Below are 19,420 nucleotides of genomic sequence, written 5' to 3'. Positions count from 1 at the left end.
AACGTGCTCGACGGCAGAAAAAGCCAAGGATCTGGTCAACATGTATGTGAAAATTGCGAAAGTATGAGCCAGATGATGGCAAATACCAGACCTAACGCTGACCTAACCGGTGTTATCCTATAAAATGTAGATCGAATGCAGGTTTAACTCACTGTTTCAGTGTTGTACCACATTACTACATGATCCAAACCAGAAAACGCCCAGAATCAGGCCAACAAGTATGCGAAAAATGCGAAAGTATGACCCAGATGATGGCAAATACCAGACCTAACCCTGACCTAACCGGTGTTATCCTCTAAAATATAGATCGAATACAGGTTTAATTCACTGTTTCAGTGTGGTACCACATTACTACGTGATCCAACCCAGAAAACGCCAAGGATATGGCCAAGAAGTAGGCGAAAAATGCGAAAGTATGAGCCAGATGATGGCAAATACCAGACCTAACCCAAACCTCAACGCTGTTATCCTCTAAAATATAGACCGAATCCAGGTTTAGTTCACTGTTTCAGTGTGGTACCACATTACTACGTGATCCAAACCAGAAAACGCCCAGGAGATGGCCAACAAGTAGGCGAAAAATGCGAAATTATGAGCCAGATGATGACGAATACCAGACCTAACCCAGATCTAACCGGTGTTATCCTATAAAATGTAGATCGCATGCAGGTTTAACTCACTGTTTCAGTGTTGTACCACATTACTACATGATCCAAACGAGAAAACGCCCAGAATCAGGCCAACAAGTATGCGAAAAATGCGAAAGTATGACCCAGATGATGGCAAATACCAGACCTAACCCTGACCTAACAGGTGTTATCCTCTAAAATGTAGATCTAATACAGGTTTAATTCACTGTTTCAGTGTGGTACCACATTACTACGTGATCCAACCCACAAAACGCCAAGGATATGGCCAAGAAGTAGGCGAAAAATGCGAAATTATGTGCCAGATGGTGGCAAATACCAGACCTAACCCAAACCTCAACGCTGTTATCCTCTAAAATATAGACCGAATCCAGGTTTAGTTCACTGTTTCAGTGTGGTACCACATTACTAAGTGATCCAACCCAGAAGACGCGCAGGAGATGGCCAACAAGTAGGTGAAAAATGCGAAATTATGAGCCAGATGATGGCGAATACCAGACCTAACCCAGATCTAACCGGTGTTATCCTCTAAAATGTAGATCGAATCCAGGTTTAATTCACTGTTTCAGGGTTGTACCACATTACAACGTGCTCGACGGCAGAAAAAGCCAAGGATCTGGTCAACATGTATGTGAAAATTGCGAAAGTATGAGCCAGATGATGGCAAATACCAGACCTAACGCTGACCTAACCGGTGTTATCCTATAAAATGTAGATCGAATGCAGGTTTAACTCACTGTTTCAGTGTTGTACCACATTACTACATGATCCAAACCAGAAAACGCCCAGAATCAGGCCAACAAGTATGCGAAAAATGCGAAAGTATGACCCAGATGATGGCAAATACCAGACCTAACCCTGACCTAACCGGTGTTATCCTCTAAAATATAGATCGAATACAGGTTTAATTCACTGTTTCAGTGTGGTACCACATTACTACGTGATCCAACCCAGAAAACGCCAAGGATATGGCCAAGAAGTAGGCGAAACATGCGAAAGTATGAGCCAGATGATGGCAAATACCAGACCTAACCCAAACCTCAACGCTGTTATCCTCTAAAATATAGACCGAATCCAGGTTTAGTTCACTGTTTCAGTGTGGTACCACATTACTACGTGATCCAAACCAGAAAACGCCCAGGAGATGGCCAACAAGTAGGCGAAAAATGCGAAATTATGAGCCAGATGATGACGAATACCAGACCTAACCCAGATCTAACCGGTGTTATCCTATAAAATGTAGATCGCATGCAGGTTTAACTCACTGTTTCAGTGTTGTACCACATTACTACATGATCCAAACGAGAAAACGCCCAGAATCAGGCCAACAAGTATGCGAAAAATGCGAAAGTATGACCCAGATGATGGCAAATACCAGACCTAACCCTGACCTAACAGGTGTTATCCTCTAAAATGTAGATCTAATACAGGTTTAATTCACTGTTTCAGTGTGGTACCACATTACTACGTGATCCAACCCACAAAACGCCAAGGATATGGCCAAGAAGTAGGCGAAAAATGCGAAATTATGTGCCAGATGATGGCAAATACCAGACCTAACCCAAACCTCAACGCTGTTATCCTCTAAAATATAGACCGAATCCAGGTTTAATTCACTGTTTCAGTGTGGTTCCACATTTCTAAGTGATCCAACCCAGAAAACGCCGAGGAGATGGCCAACAAGTAGGCGAAAAATGCGAAATTATGAGCCAGATGATGGCGAATACCAGACCTAACCCAGATCGAACCGGTGTTATCCTCTAAAATGTAGATCGAATGCAGGTTTAACTCACTGTTTCAGTGTTGTACCACATTACTACATGATCCAAACCAGAAAACGCCCAGAATCTGGCCAACAAGTATGCGAAAAATGCGAAAGTATGACCCAGATGATGGCAAATACCAGACCTAACCCTGACCTAACCGGTGTTATCCTCTAAAATATAGATCGAATACAGGTTTAATTCACTGTTTCAGTGTGGTACCACATTACTACGTGATCCAACCCAGAAAACGCCAAGGATATGGCCAAGAAGTAGGCGAAAAATGCGAAATGATGAGCCAGGTGATGGCAAATACCAGACCTAACCCAAACCTCAACGCTGTTATCCTCTAAAATATAGACCGAATCCAGGTTTAGTTCACTGTTTCAGTGTGGTACCACATTACTAAGTGATCCAACCCAGAAGACGCCCAGGAGATGGCCAACAAGTAGGCGAAAAATGCGAAATTATGAGCCAGATGATGGCGAATACCAGACCTAACCCATATCTAACCGGTGTTATCCTCTAAAATGTAGATCGAATCCAGGTTTAATTCACTGTTTCAGGGTGGTACCTCATTACAACGTGCTCGACGGCAGAAAAAGCCAAGGATCTGGTCAACATGTATGTGAAAATTGCGAAAGTATGAGCCAGATGATGGCAAATACCAGACCTAACGCTGACCTAACCGTTGTTATCCTATAAAATGTAGATCGAATGCAGGTTTAATTCACTGTTTCAGTGTGGTACCACATTACTACGTGATCCAACCCAGAAAACGCCAAGGATATGCCCAAGAAGTAGGCGAAAAATGCGAAATTATGAGCCAGATGATGGCAAATACTAGACCTAACCCAAACCTCAACGCTGTTATCCTCTAAAATATAGACCGAATCCAGGTTTAGTTCACTGTTTCAGTGTGGTACCACATTACTACATGATCCAAACCAGAAAACGCCCAGAATCAAGCCAACAAGTATGCGAAAAATGCGAAAGTATGAGCCAGATGATGGCAAATACCAGACCTAACCCAAACCTCAACGCTGTTATCCTCTAAAAGATAGACCGCATCCAGGTTTAGTTCACTGTTTCAGTGTGGTACCACATTACTACGTGATCCAGCCCAGAAAACGCCCAGGAGATGGTCAACAAGTAGGCGAAAAATGCGAAATTATGAGCCAGATGATTGCGAATACCAGACCTAACCCAGATCAAACCGGTGTTATCCTCTAAAATGTAGATCGAATCCAGGATTAATTCACTGTTTCAGGGTGGTACCAAATTACAACGTGCTCGACGGCAGAAAAAGCCAAGGATCTGGCCAACATGTACGTGAAAATTGCGAAAGTATGAGCCAGATGATGGCAAATACCAGACCTAACCCTGACCTAACCGGTGTTGTCCTATAAAATGTAGATCGAATGCAGGTTTAACTCACTGTTTCAGTGTTGTACCACATAACTACATGATCCAAACCAGAAAACGCCCAGAATCTGGCCAACAAGTATGCGAAAAGTGTGAGGGTATCAGCCAGATGATGGCAAATACCAGACCTAACCCTGACCTAACCGGTGTTATCCTCTAAAATATAGATCGAATACAGGTTTAATTCACTGTTTCAGTGTGGTACCACATTACTACGTGATCCAACCCAGAAAACGCCAAGGATATGGCCAAGAAGTAGGCGAAAAATGCGAAATTATGAGCCAGATGATGGCAAATACCAGACCTAACCCAAACCTCAACGCTGTTATCCTCTAAAATATAGACCGAATCCAGGTTTAATTCACTGTTTCATGGTGGTACCACATTACAACGTGCTCGACGGCAGAAAAAGCCAAGGATCTGGCCAACATGTATGTGAAAATTGCGAAAGTATGAGCCAGATGATGGGAAATACCAGACCTAACCCTGACCTAACCGGTGTTATCCTATAAAATGTAGATCGAATGCAGGTTTAACTCACTGTTTCAGTGTTGTACCACATTGCTACATGATCCAAACCAGAAAACGCCCAGAATCTGGCCAACAAGTATGCGAAAAATGCGAAAGTATGACCCAGATGATGGCAAATACCAGACCTAACCCTGACCTAACCGGTGTTATCCTCCAAAATATAGGTCGAATCCAGGTTTAACTCACTGTTTCAGTGTGGTACCATATTACTACGCGATCCAAACAAGAGAACGCCCAGGATCTTGCAATCAAGTATGCGAAAAATGAGAAAGTATGAGCCAGATGATGGCAAATACCAGACCTATCCCTGATCTAACCGGTGTTATCCTCTAAAATATTGATCGGACCCAGGCATAACTCACTGTTTCAGTGTGGTGCCACATTTGTATGTGATCCAAACAAGAAAACGCCCAGGATCCTGCAATGAAGTATGCGAAAAATGAGAAAGTATGAGCCAGATGATGGGAAGTACCAGACCTATCCCTGATCTAACCGGTGTTATCCTCTAAAATATTGATCGGACCCAGGCATAACTCACTGTTTCAGTGTGGTACCACATTACTACGTGATCCAACCCAGAAAACGCCCAGGATCTGGCCACCAAGTATCCGAAATATGCGAAAGTATGAGCTAGATGATGGGAAATGCCAGACCTAACCCAGACCTAACAGGCGATATCCGCTAATATATAGATCGAATCCAGGTTTAACTCACTGTTTCAGTGTGGTACCATATTACTACGCGATCCAAACAAGAGAACGCCCAGGATCTTGCAATCAGGTATGCGAAAAATGTGAAAGTATGAGCCAGATGATGGCAAATACCAGACCTAACCCTGACCTAACAGGTGTTATTATCTAAAATATAGATCGAATCCCGGTTTAATTCACTGTTTCAGTGTGGTACCACATTACAACGTGCTCGAAAGCAGAAATAGCCCAGGATCAAGCCAACAAGTATTGCGAGAAATGCGACAGTATGAGCCAGATGATGGCAAATACCAGACCTAACCCAGACCTAACAGACGTTATCCTCTAAAATATAGATCGAATCCAGGTATAACTCACTGTTTCAGTGTGGTACCATATAACTACGTGATCCAAACAAGAGAACGCCCAGGATCTTGCAATCAAGTATGCGAAAAATGTGAAAGTATGAGCCAGATGATGGCAAATACCAGACCTAACCCTGACCTAACCGGTGTTATCCTCTAAACTATATATCGAATCCAGGGTTAATTCACTGTTTCAGTGTGGTACCACATTACTACGTGATACAACCCAGAAAACGCCCAGGATCTGGCCAACAAGTAGGCGAAAAATGCGAAATTATGAGCCAGATGATGGCAAATACCAGTCCTAACCCTGACCTAACCGGTGTTATCCTCTAAAATATATATCGAATCCAGGATTAATTCACTGTTTCAGTGTGGTACCACATTACTACGTGATCCAACCCAGAAAACGCCCAGGATCTGGCCACCAAGTATCCGAAATGTGCGAAAGTATTAGCTAGATGATGGGAAATGCCAGACAAAAGCCAGACCTAACAGGCGTTATCCTCTAAAATATAGATCGAATCCCGGTTTAATTCACTGATTCAGTGAGGTGCCACATTACAACGCCCTCGAAAGCAGAAAAAGCCCAGGATCTGGCAAACATGTATGTGAAAATTGCGAAAGTATGAGCCAGATGATGGCAAAGACCAGACCTGACCCTGACCTAAACGGTGTTATGCCCATAAAAGATTGGTCCTATCCATGTTTAACACACTGTTTCAGTGTGGCACCACATTACTACATGATCTAAACCAGAAAAAGCCCAGGATCAAGCCAACAAGTCTTGCGAGAAATGCTAAAGTATGAGCCAGATGATGGCAAATATCAGACCTAACCCTGACCTAACCGGTGTTATCCTATAAAATGTAGATCGAATGCAGGTTTAACGGATTGTTTCAGTGTTGTACCACATTACTACATGATCCAAACCAGAAAACGCCCAGAATCTGGCCAACAAGTATGCGAAAAATGCGAAAGTATGACCCAGATGATGGCAAATACCAGACCTAACCCTGACCTAACCGGTGTTATCCTCTAAAATGTAGATCGAATCCAGGTTTAATTCACTGTTTCAGGGTGGTACCACATTACTACGTGATCCAAACAAAAAAACGCCCAGGACCTTGCAATCAAGTATGCGAAAAATGTGAAAGTATGAACCAGATGATGGCAAATACCAGACCTAACTCTGATCTAACCTGTGTTATCCTATAAAATGTAGATCGAATCCAGGTTTAGTTCACTGTTTCAGTGTGGTACCACATTACAACGTGCTCGAAAGCAGAAAAAGCCATGGATCTGGCCAACATGTATGTGATAATTGCGACAGTATGAGCCAGATGATGGCAAAGACCAGACCGGACCCTGACCTAAACAGTGTTATCCTCTAAAACACTGGTCGTATCCAGGTTTAACTCTCTGTTTCAGTGTGGTACCACATTACTACATGATCTAAACCAGAAAAAGCCCTGGATCAAGCCAACAAGTCTTGCGAGAAATGCTAAAGTATGAGCCAGATGATGGCAAATATCAGACCTAACCCTGACCTAACCGGTGTTATCCTATAAAATGTAGATCGAATGCAGGTTTAACGGATTGTTTCAGTGTTGTACCACATTACTACATGATCCAAACCAGAAAACGCCCAGAATCTGGCCAACAAGTATGCGAAAAATGCGAAAGTATGACCCAGATGATGGCAAATACCAGACCTAACCCTGACCTAACCGGTGTTATCCTCTAAAATGTAGATCGAATCCAGGTTTAATTCACTGTTTCAGGGTGGTACCACATTACAACGTGCTCGACGGCAGAAAAAGCCAAGGATCTGGTCAACATGTATGTGAAAATTGCGAAAGTATGAGCCAGATGATGGCAAATACCAGACCTAACCCAAACCTCAACGCTGTTAACCTCTATAATATAGATCGAATCCAGGTTTAGTTCACTGTTTCAGTGTGGTACCACATTACGACGTGATCCAACCCAGAAAACGCCCAGGAGATGGCCAACATGTAGGCGAAAAATGCGAAATTATGAGCCAGATGATGGCGAATACCAGACCTAACCCAGATCTAACCGGTGTTATCCTCTAAAATGTAGATCGAATCCAGGTTTAATTCACTGTTTCAGGGTTGTACCACATTACAACGTGCTCGACGGCAGAAAAAGCCAAGGATCTGGTCAACATGTATGTGAAAATTGCGAAAGTATGAGCCAGATGATGGCAAATACCAGACCTAACGCTGACCTAACCGGTGTTATCCTATAAAATGTAGATCGAATGCAGGTTTAACTCACTGTTTCAGTGTTGTACCACATTACTACATGATCCAAACCAGAAAACGCCCAGAATCAGGCCAACAAGTATGCGAAAAATGCGAAAGTATGACCCAGATGATGGCAAATACCAGACCTAACCCTGACCTAACCGGTGTTATCCTCTAAAATATAGATCGAATACAGGTTTAATTCACTGCTTCAGTGTGGTACCACATTACTACGTGATCCAACCCAGAAAACGCCAAGGATATGGCCAAGAAGTAGGCGAAAAATGCGAAAGTATGAGCCAGATGATGGCAAATACCAGACCTAACCCAAACCACAACGCTGTTAACCTCTATAATATAGATCGAATCCAGGTTTAGTTCACTGTTTCAGTGTGGTACCACATTACGACGTGATCCAACCCAGAAAACGCCCAGGAGATGGCCAACATGTAGGCGAAAAATGCGAAATTATGAGCCAGATGATGGCGAATACCAGACCTAACCCAGATCTAACCGGAGTTATCCTCTAAAATGTAGATCGAATCCAGGTTTAATTCACTGTTTCAGGGTGGTACCACATTACAACGTGCTCGACGGCAGAAAAAGCCAAGGATCTGGTCAACATGTATGTGAAAATTGCGAAAGTATGAGCCAGATGATGGCAAATACCAGACCTAACCCAAACCTCAACGCTGTTAACCTCTATAATATAGATCGAATCCAGGTTTAGTTCACTGTTTCAGTGTGGTACCACATTACGACGTGATCCAACCCAGAAAACGCCCAGGAGATGGCCAACATGTAGGCGAAAAATGCGAAATTATGAGCCAGATGATGGCGAATACCAGACCTAACCCAGATCTAACCGGTGTTATCCTCTAAAATGTAGATCGAATCCAGGTTTAATTCACTGTTTCAGGGTTGTACCACATTACAACGTGCTCGACGGCAGAAAAAGCCAAGGATCTGGTCAACATGTATGTGAAAATTGCGAAAGTATGAGCCAGATGATGGCAAATACCAGACCTAACGCTGACCTAACCGGTGTTATCCTATAAAATGTAGATCGAATGCAGGTTTAACTCACTGTTTCAGTGTTGTACCACATTACTACATGATCCAAACCAGAAAACGCCCAGAATCAGGCCAACAAGTATGCGAAAAATGCGAAAGTATGACCCAGATGATGGCAAATACCAGACCTAACCCTGACCTAACCGGTGTTATCCTCTAAAATATAGATCGAATACAGGTTTAATTCACTGCTTCAGTGTGGTACCACATTACTACGTGATCCAACCCAGAAAACGCCAAGGATATGGCCAAGAAGTAGGCGAAAAATGCGAAAGTATGAGCCAGATGATGGCAAATACCAGACCTAACCCAAACCTCAACGCTGTTATCCTCTAAAATATAGACCGAATCCAGGTTTAGTTCACTGTTTCAGTGTGGTACCACATTACTACGTGATCCAAACCAGAAAACGCCCAGGAGATGGCCAACAAGTAGGCGAAAAATGCGAAATTATGAGCCAGATGATGACGAATACCAGACCTAACCCAGATCTAACCGGTGTTATCCTATAAAATGTAGATCGCATGCAGGTTTAACTCACTGTTTCAGTGTTGTACCACATTACTACATGATCCAAACGAGAAAACGCCCAGAATCAGGCCAACAAGTATGCGAAAAATGCGAAAGTATGACCCATATGATGGCAAATACCAGACCTAACCCTGACCTAACAGGTGTTATCCTCTAAAATGTAGATCTAATACAGGTTTAATTCACTGTTTCAGTGTGGTACCACATTACTACGTGATCCAACCCACAAAACGCCAAGGATATGGCCAAGAAGTAGGCGAAAAATGCGAAATTATGTGCCAGATGATGGCAAATACCAGACCTAACCCAAACCTCAACGCTGTTATCCTCTAAAATATAGACCGAATCCAGGTTTAATTCACTGTTTCAGTGTGGTTCCACATTTCTAAGTGATCCAACCCAGAAAACGCCGAGGAGATGGCCAACAAGTAGGCGAAAAATGCGAAATTATGAGCCAGATGATGGCGAATACCAGACCTAACCCAGATCGAACCGGTGTTATCCTCTAATATGTAGATCGAATGCAGGTTTAACTCACTGTTTCAGTGTTGTACCACATAACTACATGATCCAATCCAGAAAACGCCCAGAATCTGGCCAACAAGTATGCGAAAAATGCGAAAGTATGACCCAGATGATGGCAAATACCAGACCTAACCCTGACCTAACCGGTGTTATCCTCTAAAATATAGATCGAATACAGGTTTAATTCACTGTTTCAGTGTGGTACCACATTACTACGTGATCCAACCCAGAAAACGCCAAGGATATGGCCAAGAAGTAGGCGAAAAATGCGAAATTATGAGCCAGATGATGGCAAATACCAGACCTAACCCAAACCTCAACGCTGTTATCCTCTAAAATATAGACCGAATCCAGGTTTAATTCACTGTTTCATGGTGGTACCACATTACAACGTGCTCGACGGCAGAAAAAGCCAAGGATCTGGCCAACATGTATGTGAAAATTGCGAAAGTATGAGCCAGATGATGGGAAATACCAGACCTAACCCTGACCTAACCGGTGTTATCCTATAAAATGTAGATCGAATGCAGGTTTAACTCACTGTTTCAGTGTTGTACCACATTGCTACATGATCCAAACCAGAAAACGCCCAGAATCTGGCCAACAAGTATGCGAAAAATGCGAAAGTATGACCCAGATGATGGCAAATACCAGACCTAACCCTGACCTAACCGGTGTTATCCTCCAAAATATAGGTCGAATCCAGGTTTAACTCACTGTTTCAGTGTGGTACCATATTACTACGCGATCCAAACAAGAGAACGCCCAGGATCTTGCAATCAAGTATGCGAAAAATGAGAAAGTATGAGCCAGATGATGGCAAATACCAGACCTATCCCTGATCTAACCGGTGTTATCCTCTAAAATATTGATCGGACCCAGGCATAACTCACTGTTTCAGTGTGGTGCCACATTTGTATGTGATCCAAACAAGAAAACGCCCAGGATCCTGCAATGAAGTATGCGAAAAATGAGAAAGTATGAGCCAGATGATGGGAAGTACCAGACCTATCCCTGATCTAACCGGTGTTATCCTCTAAAATATTGATCGGACCCAGGCATAACTCACTGTTTCAGTGTGGTACCACATTACTACGTGATCCAACCCAGAAAACGCCCAGGATCTGGCCACCAAGTATCCGAAATATGCGAAAGTATGAGCTAGATGATGGGAAATGCCAGACCTAACCCAGACCTAACAGGCGATATCCGCTAAAATATAGATCGAATCCAGGTTTAACTCACTGTTTCAGTGTGGTACCATATTACTACGCGATCCAAACAAGAGAACGCCCAGGATCTTGCAATCAGGTATGCGAAAAATGTGAAAGTATGAGCCAGATGATGGCAAATACCAGACCTAACCCTGACCTAACAGGTGTTATTATCTAAAATATAGATCGAATCCCGGTTTAATTCACTGTTTCAGTGTGGTACCACATTACAACGTGCTCGAAAGCAGAAATAGCCCAGGATCAAGCCAACAAGTATTGCGAGAAATGCGACAGTATGAGCCAGATGATGGCAAATACCAGACCTAACCCAGACCTAACAGACGTTATCCTCTAAAATATAGATCGAATCCAGGTATAACTCACTGTTTCAGTGTGGTACCATATAACTACGTGATCCAAACAAGAGAACGCCCAGGATCTTGCAATCAAGTATGCGAAAAATGTGAAAGTATGAGCCAGATGATGGCAAATACCAGACCTAACCCTGACCTAACCGGTGTTATCCTCTAAACTATATATCGAATCCAGGGTTAATTCACTGTTTCAGTGTGGTACCACATTACTACGTGATACAACCCAGAAAACGCCCAGGATCTGGCCAACAAGTAGGCGAAAAATGCGAAATTATGAGCCAGATGATGGCAAATACCAGTCCTAACCCTGACCTAACCGGTGTTATCCTCTAAAATATATATCGAATCCAGGATTAATTCACTGTTTCAGTGTGGTACCACATTACTACGTGATCCAACCCAGAAAACGCCCAGGATCTGGCCACCAAGTATCCGAAATGTGCGAAAGTATTAGCTAGATGATGGGAAATGCCAGACATAAGCCAGACCTAACAGGCGTTATCCTCTAAAATATAGATCGAATCCCGGTTTAATTCACTGATTCAGTGAGGTGCCACATTACAACGCCCTCGAAAGCAGAAAAAGCCCAGGATCTGGCAAACATGTATGTGAAAATTGCGAAAGTATGAGCCAGATGATGGCAAAGACCAGACCTGACCCTGACCTAAACGGTGTTATGCCCATAAAAGATTGGTCCTATCCAGGTTTAACACACTGTTTCAGTGTGGCACCACATTACTACATGATCTAAACCAGAAAAAGCCCAGGATCGAGCCAACAAGTATTGCGAGAAATGCGAAAGTATGAGCAAGATGATCGCAAATACCAGACCTAACCCTGACCTAACCGGTGTTATCCTCTAAAATATAGATCGAATCCAGGATTAATTCACTGTTTCTGTGTGGTACCACATTACTACGTGATCCAAACAAAAAAACGCCCAGGACCTTGCAATCAAGTATTCGAAAAATGTGAAAGTATGAACCAGATGATGGCAAATACCAGACCTAACTCTGATCTAACCTGTGTTATCCTATAAAATGTAGATCGAATCCAGGTTTAGTTCACTGTTTCAGTGTGGTACCACATTACAACGTGCTCGAAAGCAGAAAAAGCCATGGATCTGGCCAACATGTATGTGATAATTGCGACAGTATGAGCCAGATGATGGCAAAGACCAGACCGGACCCTGACCTAAACAGTGTTATCCTCTAAAACACTGGTCGTATCCAGGTTTAACTCTCTGTTTCAGTGTGGTACCACATTACTACATGATCTAAACCAGAAAAAGCCCTGGATCAAGCCAACAAGTCTTGCGAGAAATGCTAAAGTATGAGCCAGATGATGGCAAATATCAGACCTAACCCTGACCTAACCGGTGTTATCCTATAAAATGTAGATCGAATGCAGGTTTAACGGATTGTTTCAGTGTTGTACCACATTACTACATGATCCAAACCAGAAAACGCCCAGAATCTGGCCAACAAGTATGCGAAAAATGCGAAAGTATGACCCAGATGATGGCAAATACCAGACCTAACCCTGACCTAACCGGTGTTATCCTCTAAAATGTAGATCGAATCCAGGTTTAGTTCACTGTTTCAGGGTGGTACCACATTACAACGTGCTCGACGGCAGAAAAAGCCAAGGATCTGGTCAACATGTATGTGAAAATTGCGAAAGTATGAGCCAGATGATGGCAAATACCAGACCTAACCGAAACCTCAACGCTGTTAACCTCTATAATATAGATCGAATCCAGGTTTAGTTCACTGTTTCAGTGTGGTACCACATTACGACGTGATCCAACCCAGAAAACGCCCAGGAGATGGCCAACAAGTAGGCGAAAAATGCGAAATTATGAGCCAGATGATGGCGAATACCAGACCTAACCCAGATCTAACCGGTGTTATCCTCCAAAATGTAGATCGAATCCAGGTTTAATTCACTGTTTCAGTGTGGTACCACATTACTAAGTGATCCAACCCAGAAAACGCCAAGGAGATGGCCAACAAGTAGGCGAAAAATGCGAAATTATGAGCCAGATGATGGCAAATACCAGACCTAACCCTGACCTAACCGGTGTTATCCTCTAAAATATAGATCGAATACAGGTTTAATTCACTGTTTCAGTGTGGTACCACATTACTACGTGATCCAACCCAGAAAACGCCAAGGATATGGCCAAGAAGTAGGCGAAAAATGCGAAATGATGAGCCAGATGATGGCAAATACCAGACCTAACCCAAACCTCAACGCTGTTATCCTCTAAAATATAGACCGAATCCAGGTTTAGTTCACTGTTTCAGTGTGGTACCACATTACTAAGTGATCCAACCCAGAAAACGCCCAGGAGATGGCCAACAAGTAGGCGAGAAATGCGAAATTATGAGCCAGATGATGGCGAATACCAGACCTAACCCATATCTAACCGGTGTTATCCTCTAAAATGTAGATCGAATCCAGGTTTAATTCACTGTTTCAGGGTGGTACCACATTACAACGTGCTCGACGGCAGAAAAAGCCAAGGATCTGGTCAACATGTATGTGAAAATTGCGAAAGTATGAGCCAGATGATGGCAAATACCAGACCTAACCCTGACCTAGCCGGTGTTATCCTATAAAATGTAGATCGAATGCAGGTTTAACTCACTGTTTCAGTGTTGTACTACATTACTACATGATCCAAACCAGAAACCGCCCAGAATCTGGCCAACAAGTATGCGAAAAATGCGAAAGTATGACCCAGATGATGGTAAATACCAGACCTAACCCTGACCTAACCGGTGTTATCCTCTAAAATATAGATCGAATACAGGTTTAATTCACTGTTTCAGTGTGGTACCACATTACTACGTGATCCAACCCAGAAAACGCCAAGGATATGGCCAAGAAGTAGGCGAAAAATGCGAAATTATGAGCCAAATGATGGCAAATACCAGACCTAACCCAAACCTCAACGCTGTTATCCTCTAAAATATAGACCGAATCCAGGTTTAGTTCACTGTTTCAGTGTGGTACCACATTACTAAGTGATCCAACCCAGAAAACGCCCAGGAGATGGCCAACAAGTAGGCGAAAAATGCGAAATTATGAGCCAGATGATGGCGAATACCAGATCTAACCCAGATCTAACCGGTGTTATCCTTTAAAATGTAGATCGAATCCAGGTTTAATTCACTGTTTCAGGGTGGTACCACATTACAACGTGCTCGACGGCAGAAAAAGCCAAGGATCTGGTCAACATGTATGTGAATATTGCGGAAGTATGAGCCAGATGATGGCAAATACCAGACCTAACCCTGACCTAACCGGTGTTATCCTATAAAATGTAGATCGAATGCAGGTTTAACTCACTGTTTCAGTGTTGTACCACATTGCTACATGATCCAAACCAGAAAACGCCCGGGATCTGGCTAACAAGTATGCGAAAAATGCGAAAGTATGAGCCAGATGATGGCAAATACCAGACCTAAACCAAACCTAGCCGCAGTTATCCTCTAAAGTATAGATCGAATCCAGGATTAATTCACTATTTCAGTGCGGTACCACATTACTACGTGATCCAAACAAGAAAACGCCCAGGATCTTGCAATCAAGTATGCGAAAAATGTGAAAGTATGAGCCAGATGATGGCAAATACCAGACATAACCCTGATCTAACCGGTGTTATCCTTTAAAATATTGATCGGATCCAGGCATAACTCACTGTTTCAGTGTGGTACCACATTACTACATGATGTAAACCAGAAAAAACCCAGGATCAAGCCAACAAGTACCCGAAAAATGGGAAAGTATGAGCCAGATGATGGCAATTACCAAACCTAACCCAGACCTAACAGGCGTTATCCTCTAAAATATAGATCAAATCCAGGTTTAACTCACTGTTTCAGTGTGGTACCACGTTACAACGTGATCCAAACAAGAAAACGCCCAGGATCTTGCAATGAAATATGCGAAAAATGTGAAAGTATGAGCCAGATGATGGCAAATACCAGAGCTAACCCTGACCTAACCGGTGTTATCCTCTAAAATGTATTTCGAATACAGGTATAGCTCAATGTTTCGGTGTGTTACCACATTACTACGTGATCCAAACCAGAAAACGCCCAGAATCTGGCCAACAAGTATGCGAAAAATGCGAAAGTATGACCCAGATGATGGCAAATACCAGACCTAACCCTGACCTAACCGGTGCTATCCTCTAAAATATTGATCGGACCCAGGCATAACTCACTGTTTCAGTGTGGTACCACGGTACAACATGATCTAAACCAGAAAAAACCCGGGATCAAGCCAACAAGTACCCGAAAAATGAGAAAGTATGAGGCAGATGATGGCAATTACCAAACCTAACCCAGACCTAACAGGCGTTATCCTCTAAAATATAGATCAAATCCAGGCTTAACTCACTGTTTCAGTGTGGTACCACATTACAACGTGATCCAAACAAGAAAACGCCCAGGATCTTGCAATGAAATATGCGAAAAATGTGAAAGTATGAGCCAGATGATGGCAAATACCAGAGCTAACCCTGACCTAACCGGTGTTATACTCTAAAATATATTTCGAATACAGGTATAGCTCAATGTTTCGGTGTGGTACCACATTACTACGTGATCCAAACCAGAAGACGCCCAGGATCTGGCTAACAAGTATGCGAAAAATGCGAATGTATAAGCCAGATGATGGCAAATACCAGACCTAACCCTGACCTAACCGCTGTTATCATCTGAAGTATAGATCGAATCCTGGATTAATTCACTGTTTCAATGTGGTACCACATTACAACGTGATCCAAGTAAGAAAACGCCTAGGATCTTGCAATGAAGTATGCGAAAAATGAGAAAGTATGAGCCAGATGATGGCAAATACCAGACCTATCCCTGATCTAACCGGTGTTATCCTCTAAAATATTGATCGGACCCAGGCATAACTCACTGTTTCAGTGTGGTGCCACATTACTATGTGATCCAAACAAGAAAACGCCCAGGATCCTGCAATGAAGTATGCGAAAAATGAGAAAGTATGAGCCAGATGATGGCAAATACCAGACCTATCCCTGATCTAACCGGTGTTATCCTCTAAAATATTGATCGGACCCAGGCATAACTCACTGTTTCAGTGTGGTACCACATTACTACGTGATCCAACCCAGAAAACGCCCAGGATCTGGCCACCAAGTATCCGAAATATGCAAAAGTATGAGCTAGATGATGTGAAATGCCAGACCTAACCCAGACCTAACAGGCGTTATCCTCTAAAATATAGATCGAATCCAGGTTTAATTCACTGTTTCTGTGTGGTACCACATTACTACGTGATACAACCCAGAAAACGCCCAGGATCTGGCCAACAAGTAGGCGAAAAATGCGAAATTATGAGCCAGATGATGGCAAATACCAGTCCTAACCCTGACCTAACCGGTGTTATCCTCTAAAATATATATCGAATCCTGGATTAATTCACTGTTTCAGTGTGGTACCACATTACTACGTGATCCAACCCAGAAAACGCCCAGGATCTGGCCACCAAGTATCCGAAATATGCGAAAGTATTAGCTGGATGATGGGAAATGCCAGACATAACCCAGACCTAACAGGCGTTATCCTCTAAAATATAGATCGAATCCCGGTTTAATTCACTGATTCAGTGAGGTGCCACATTACAACGCCCTCGAAAGCAGAAAGAGCCCAGGATCTGGCAAACATGTATGTGAAAATGGCGAAAGTATGAGCCAGATGATGGCAAACACCAGACCTGACCCTGACCTAAACGGTGTTATGCCACTAAAAGATTGTTCCTATCCAGGTTTAACACACTGTTTCAGTGTGGCACCACATTACTACATGATCTAAACCAGAAAAAGCCCAGGATCGAGCCAACATGTATTGCCAAGAAATGCGAAAGTATGAGCAAGGTGATCGCAAATACCAGACCTAACCCTGACCTAACCGGTGTTATCCTCTAAAATATAGATCGAATCCAGGATTAATTCACTGTTTCTGTGTGGTACCACATTACTACGTGATCCAAACAAAAAAACGCCCAGGACCTTGCAATCAAGTATGCGAAAAATGTGAAAGTATGAACCAGATGATGGCAAATACCAGACCTAACTCTGATCTAACCGGTGTTATCCTATAAAATGTAGATCGAATCCAGGTTTAATTCACTGTTTCAGTGTCGTACCATATTACAACGTGCTCGAAAGCAGAAAAAGCCCAGCATCTTGCAATCGAGTATGCGAAAAATGCGAAAGTATGAGCCCAATGATGGCAAATACCAGACCTAACCCAAACCTAGCCGCTGTTATCCTCTAAAGTATAGATCGAATCCAGGATTAATTCACTATTTCAGTGTGGTACCACATTAGTACGTGATCCAAACCAGAAAAACCCCAGGATCTTGCAATCAAGTATGCGAAAAGTGTGAGAGTATGAGCCAGATGATGGCAAATACCAGACCTAACCCTGACCTAACCGGTGTTATCCTCTAAAATATAGATCGAATACAGGTTTAATTCACTGTTTCAGTGTGGTACCACATTACTACGTGATCCAACCCAGAAAACGCCAAGGATATGGCCAAGAAGTAGGCGAAAAATGCGAAATTATGAGCCAGATGATGGCAAATACCAGACATACCCAAACCTCAACGCTCTTATCCTCTAAAATATAGACCGAATCCAGGTTTAGTTCACTGTTTCAGTGTGGTACCACATTACTAAGTGATCCAACCCAGAAAACGCCCAGGAGATGGCCAACAAGTAGGCGAAAAATGCGAAATTATGAGCCAGATGATGGCGAATACCAGACCTAACCCAGATCTAGCCGGTGTTATCCGCTAAATTGTAGATCGAATCCAGGTTTTATTCACTGTTTCATGGTGGTACCACATTACAACGTGCTCGACGGCAGAAAAAACCAAGGATCTGGCCAACATGTATGTGAAAATTGCGAAAGTATGAGCCAGATGATGGCAAATACCAGACCTAACCTTGATCTAACCGGTGTTATCCTCTAAAATATTGATCGGACCCAGGCATAACTCAATGTTTTAGTGAGGTACCACATTACTACATGATCTAAACCAGAAAAAATCCAGGATCTGGCCAACAAGTATGCGAAAAATGCGAAAGTATGAGCCAGATGATGGCAAATACCAGACCTAACTCAAACCTAGCCGCTGTTATCCTCTAAAGTATAGATCGAATCCAGGATTAATTCACTATTTCAGAGCGGTATCACATTACTACGTGATCCAAACAAGAAAACGCCCAGGATCTTGCAATCAAGTATGCGAAAAATGTGAAAGTATGAGCCAGATGATGGCAAATACCAGACCTAACCCTGATCTAACCGGTGTTATCCTCTAAAATATTGATCGGACCCAGGCATAACTCACTGTTTCAGTGTGGTACCACATTACTACATGATCTAAACCAGAAAAAACCCAGGATCAAGCCAACAAGTACCCGAAAAATGAGAAACTATGAGCCAGATGATGGCAGTTACCAAACCTAACCCAGACCTAACAGGCGTTATCCTCTAAAATATAGATCAAATCCAGGTTTAACTCACTGTTTCAGTGTGGTACCACATTACAACGTGATCCAAACAAGAAAGCGCCCAGGATCTTGCAATGAAATATGCGAAAAATGTGAAAGTATGAGCCAGATGATGGCAAATACCAGACCTAACCCTGACCTAACCGGTGTTATCCTATAAAATGTAGATCGAATGCAGGTTTAACGGATTGTTTCAGTGTTGTACCACACTAGTACATGATCCAAACCAGAAAACGCCCAGAATCAGTCCAACAAGTATGCGAAAAATGCGAAAGTATGACTCAGATGATGGCAAATACCAGAACTAACCCTGACCTAACCGGTGTTATCCTCTAAAATATTGGTCGAATCCACGTTTAACTCACTGTTTCGGTGTGGTACCACATTACTACGTGATCCAAACCAGAAAACGCCCAGGAGATGGCCAACAAGTAGGCGA

Source organism: Colletes latitarsis, chromosome 12 (genome assembly GCF_051014445.1).
Source record: "Colletes latitarsis isolate SP2378_abdomen chromosome 12, iyColLati1, whole genome shotgun sequence".
In the NCBI taxonomy this organism is placed as follows: domain Eukaryota; kingdom Metazoa; phylum Arthropoda; class Insecta; order Hymenoptera; family Colletidae; genus Colletes; species Colletes latitarsis.
The sequence above is the reverse complement of the archived record's forward strand: the minus strand, read 5'-3'. Positions refer to the sequence as shown.